The sequence below is a fragment of the Ornithorhynchus anatinus genome, chromosome X1 (genome assembly GCF_004115215.2).
Source record: "Ornithorhynchus anatinus isolate Pmale09 chromosome X1, mOrnAna1.pri.v4, whole genome shotgun sequence".
NCBI lineage: Eukaryota > Metazoa > Chordata > Mammalia > Monotremata > Ornithorhynchidae > Ornithorhynchus > Ornithorhynchus anatinus.
The window spans coordinates 8036581-8042614 of NC_041749.1; positions in this window are offsets into that span (position 1 = coordinate 8036581).

Sequence of the window (6034 nt, forward strand, 5' to 3'; positions counted from 1 at the left end):
GAATTGTATTTTCCAAGTGCTTAGTACAGTGTTCTGCACACAGTAAGCACTCAATAAATACGGTTGAATGAATGAGTCCAAAACAACAACAAAAAAATCAAGCCACAGCAACACAACACGAGGGTTTTTTTAATTGCAATATTTAATACAGATCTTCATGGGTGAGGACCGACATAATCGCTTAGAACAGTGCTGGGCACAGAGTCAGACACAAATGCCATCATTATTATAATCTGTTGCCCTAAAAGTGAGCTCAGCCTCTTCACGGAAAAGTGGGAGAGGTTGCTATTTATAGTCCATGGTGGGTGTGGTGTTGGTTCACACCGACAACAGAATCCAATTAAGTATGGCTCCAGGTGCAGGGTGTGGCTGAAACTGTTCTGCCCACAGTAAGCACTCAGTAAATACAACTGAATGAAGTGGTCGACAAGGGAAAGATGTGGCCGAAACACAATTTAATAGTAATAATAATAATGTTGGTATTCGTTAAGCGCTTACTATGTGCAGAGCACTGTTCTAAGCGCTGGGGTAGATACAGGGTCATCAGGTTGTCCGTGAGGCTCACAGTCCCCATTTGTACAGATAAGGCAACTGAGGCACAGAGAAGTGAAGTGATTTGCCCAAGGTCACACAGCTGACAAGTGGCAGAGCTGGGATTAGAACCCGTGACCTCTGACTCCCAAGCCCGGGCTCTTTCCACTGAGCCGCGCTGGAGACTGAAGACAAAATGGAGTAAGGCTGGTGAAGGGTTGGTTTCCACACTGCTAATTCAGTCATTCATTCTTTCATTCATTTCAAGCCGCAGATCTGGGATTCGAACTCATGGCCTCTGACTCCCAAGCCCGGGCTCTTTCAACTAAGTCGCGCTGCTTCTGACCTGGCCCACATTGAGCTTATAGTCTAGAAGGGGAGACAGATGACAATATCCATAAATAAATAATAGGTATGGTGAGAAGTGCTGTGGGGCTGGGAGGGGGGTTGGCTAAAGAAGCGGCGTGGAATCCCGGCTCTGCCGCTTGTCAGCTGTGTGACTGGGGGCGAGTCATTTCGCTTCTCTGTGCCTCAGTCACCTCATCTGTAAAATGGGGATGAAGACTGTGAGTCCCACGTGGGACAACCTGATCGCCTTGTATCCCCCCAGGCCTTAGAACGGTGCTTGGCACATAGTAAGCACTTAACAAATGCCATCATTATTATTAAGCACTTAACAAATACCAATATTATTATTATTATTATTATTAAAGCGAGTCAGGGTGACACAGAAGGGAGTTGAAGAAAAGGAAAGGAAGGCTTAGTGGGGGAGGGCCTCCTGGAGGAGATGTGCCTTCGTTAAGGCTTTGAAAAGGAGAGGAAAAGGGTAATAAATATGAGGACGGAGGGCGTTCCGGGCCAGAAGCAGGACGTGGGCTAGAGGTCGGCGGCGAGCCGGACGAGACCGTGGTAAAGTGAGAAGGTTGGCATTAGGGGAGCCAAGTGTGTGGGTTGGGCTGTAGTAGGAAAACAGCGAGGTGAGATAAGGGGGTGGGCAACTATTAGAGGGTCTCGAGGAGTGGGGAAACGTGGCCGGATGGTTTTTGTCGGAAAACGATTCGGGACAGCAGGGAGAAGTGAAATCTTATCCACTTCTAACCTGCCTTTGGCCCAAGCAGCCTGAATTGGGGCCCAAAATAGGGAAGGCGGCTTTTAACCCAGAAGATTTGCATCCAATTCTCTGGCCAACTCATAGCTCCCTGGCTTCAACAGGCAGACTTCAAGTCCCTTTCCGGAGAGTGCACATCCATCATTCGGGGAAGTCCGTAGATAGCGAACGAATGCACAGAAACCCAGTAGACGCTCCTGAGGAATAAAATGAGGTGTGAACTAAGTAAAAGGAATATTTTTCTCAGCTGGAAGGAACCAGCCATTTTGGGAAGCTGAGTGTCTCCCCGCAATGGCTTGGACCACTTGGCTGGAATTTCTCTTTTCGCAGCAAGGGCAAGAAGTGATGAGGCAGTTTTGAAGCCGCTACAGCGTTCCAGAAAGTTAACAAAAGAGATGCTGGGGTGGGTGGTGATGGGGAAGCATTGTTTGTAAATAAAGACAGTGCTTTTTTTGTTTCAGGAGAAATAGAAAAGTGAATACTCAGTTGTTCTACCGAAAAAGAGAGCAGGGACAGAAAAGTAGCCTGCAAATAACGGTACACGTTTGCAGAATGATGGATCTGTTGTATTTTAAGGACTCAGTTCTGTATTCGTCGTATAAATTGACCAGTCGAAGAGATGCTTCCGAAGGCTTTTAAGTTTTCAATTTTCAATTTACATCTGGCACTGAAAATCAGAAATCTCAGGATGGACGCTCATCCATCGTCTGTCTTTCCCGACGGGAAACTCCATCCAAATGAAAGAGGACGATGATCATCTAATTAATCCAAAAGGGGCTAGTCATCGTTGACCTTTTTCATCCCATCTCTGACTTCCATCTTTAGTGTGACATCACCAGAATTTATGCTCCAAGGGGAAAGCGGTTCCTTAATGGCCAATCTGAGAAATTTGCTTTTAGCCTGCTTGCAAAAATTAAATTATTCTGATTTAGAAGCTAAAAATGTGGAAAATGGTCTAAACTTCCACTTTGTGGTCCAAGATGGAAGAAGCAAATTGATGTGCAATTCATAATTGCGGTATTTATTAAGCATTTACTATGAGCTAAGTGCTGAAGTAGAGATATAATATAGTCTCATAGTCCAAGGGGCAGAGGAGAAGGATTTAGTTCCCATTTGGAGAAGCAGCATTGCCTAGTGGTCAGACCACGGGCCTTGGAGTCAGAGGTCATGGGTTCGAATCCCTCCTCTGCCACTTGTCAGCTGTGTGACTTTGGGCAAGGCACTGAGGCACAGAGAAGTTAAGTGACTTCTGTGGGCAAGTCACTTAACTTCTCTGTGCCTCAGTGACCTCATCTGCAAAATGGGGATGAAGACTGTGAGCCCCACTTGGGACAACCTGATGACCCTGTATCTACCCCAGCGCTTAGAACAGTGCTCTGCACATAGTAAGCGCTTACCAAATACCAACATTATTATTATCATTATTATTATTATTAAGTACCTGGGTTCTAATCCCTAATCTAAGTGGCTGGCCCACCTGTCTGCTGTGTGACTTTGGCAAGTCACTTAACTTCTCTGTGCCTCAGTTACCGCATCTGTAAAATGGGGATTAAGACTATGAGGCCCATCTGGGTCAGGGATTGTGTCCCACCCAATTATCTCGTGTCCACCCCGGCACTCGGTACTATACCTGACACACAGTAAGTGCTTAACAAATGCTAAAATTATTATCATTATCATTCTATAACAGATGAGAAAAACTGCAGCACGGAGAAATTGTGACTTACCCAAGATCCCACAGTAGGCAAGTAGCAGAGTCCGAATTAGAACTCAGGTTTATTCATTTTTATTTGTGGTATCTGTGAAGTGCTTACTATGTATGAAGCACTGTTCTAAGCGCTGGGGTGGGTACAAGTTAACCGGGTCGGACACGGTCCCTGTCCCGCCTGGAGCTCACGGTTCTCCTGAACTGTCAGTCCCGTGCACGTTCCACAGGGCCGAACTCCTTTCCAGGAAAAACACAGATGTTGTGTTGAAAGGAACTTACTTGGAAAATAAACTTTTTAAGTCTTTTTAAAATCCGATTGCCTGAGCGAGGGCAAGTCTGAGACTGTTGGTGGGGAGATGGATGCTGGGTCAGCAGCAGGCAAATTAGTCACTCAGTCGGTCAGTCGTATTTAGTACTTACGGTGTATAATGTTGGTATTTGTTAAGCGCTTACTATGTGCCAAGCACCGTTCTAAGCGCTGGGGGAGATACAAGGTGATCAGGTTGTCCCACGGGGGGCTCACAGTCTTCACCCCCATTTTACAGACGAGGTAACTGAGGCGCAGAGAAGCTAAGCGACTTGCCCGAGGTCACATAGCTGACAAGCGGCAGAGCCGGGATTAGAACCCGTGACCTCTTACTCCCAGGCCCGGGCTCTTTCCACAGAGCCATGCTGCTCCTCTTATAATAATGATGATGACGATTCTATAATATGATGTGATATAGCAACATGACATAACATAAAAGCGCTCACTATGTGCCAAGCACTGTTCTAAGCACCGGGGAGAGATACAAGGTTATCAGTTTGTCCCAGGTGGGGGTCACGGTCTTAATCCCCATTTTACAGATGAGGGAACTGGGGCCCAGAGAAGTGAAGTGACTTGCCCAAAGTCACACAGCAGACAAGCGGCGGAGCCAGGATTAGAACCCACGGCCTCTGACTCTCAAGCCTGGGCTCTCTCCACGGAGCCACGCTGCTTCTCTAGTGTGTATGTACTAAGTGCTTGGGAGAGAACGTGACCACAGTGAAACGGGCACATTCCTTTTCCACAGGGAGCTTAATAATAATAATGATGGTATTTTTTAAGAGCTTACTCTGTGCTAAGCACTGTTCTAGGCGCTGGGGAGGCTACAAGATGATCAGGTTGTCCCACGTGGGGCTCACAGCCTTAATCCCCATTTTACAGTTGGGGTAACCGAGGCCGAGAGAAGTGAAGTGACTTGCCCAAAGTCACACAGCTGACAAGTGGCGGAGTCGGAATTTGAACCCATGACCTATGACTCCCAGGCCCGGGCTCTTGCCACTGAGCCATGCTGCTTCTCTACACTCCAGAGGGCGAGACAGACATTCACATAAACAGCGTGGCTCAGTGGAAAGAGCCTGGGCTTGGGAGTCAGAAGTCATGGGTTCAAATTCCGGCTCAGCCGCTGGGGAGATACAGGGTACTCAGGTTGCCCCTCATGAGGCTCACAGTCTTTATCCCCATTTTACAGATGAGGTCACTGAGGCACAGAGAAGTGAAGTGACTTGCCCACAGTCACACAGCTGACAAGTGGCAGAGCCACTAATATGATGTGATATTAACACGTTATTATTATATAACAGTATCGTATAATTAGATTTTATATTATATATTATATAATTATTGTATCATCATAGCGTATCATATATTTGATACTGATTATCATATAATCATCATATATAATTGTATAAGTCCGTCATCGGGCAGAGATTGTATCTATCTGTTGCCCAGTTGTCCATTCCAAGTGCTTAGTACAGTGCTCTGCACATAGTAAGTGCTCAATAAATACTACGGAATAACATAACGTAACCTATAACATAGCATAATATAATATGACCTGATATGATATGACACAATATAATATATGATATAATTATGATGATGATTCTATAATATGATATAACATATAACATAATACAGCATAACACAACACAACATAATTGTGATGACTATTCTATGATATGATATGATATAACTGAACATAATATGATATATCATATGAGATGATATAATGTAATATATGATAATACAATATGATAATATAATGTGGAATAATGCTGACAATTCTATAACATAACATAATTATGACGATTCTATAATGTGATATGTAATATGATATAATATATAATAATATATAACATACAATATAATGATATGTAGAATAATGATGACAATTCTATAACATAATTATGACGATTCCATAACGTGATATGTAATACGATATAATATAATATGTAATAATATAATCTATGATAATACAATATAATAATAGCATGTAGAATAATGACAATTCTATAACATAACATAAAACATAACATAATTATGATGACTCTATAACATGATATCTAATATAACATAACATAACATAATACAATATAACACAATATAATATAATATAGACATATCACATAATATACGACATATAATATAATATACGACATATAATAATACAATATGATCATATCATGTAGAATAATGATGACCATTCTATCACATGACATAACATAGCATAGCATAACATAACATAGCATAACATAACATAACATAACATAATATAATACAATATAATATAGACATATAATATAATATATGACATATAATATAATATACGACATATAATAATACAATATGATCATATCATGTAGAATAATGATGACAATTCTAT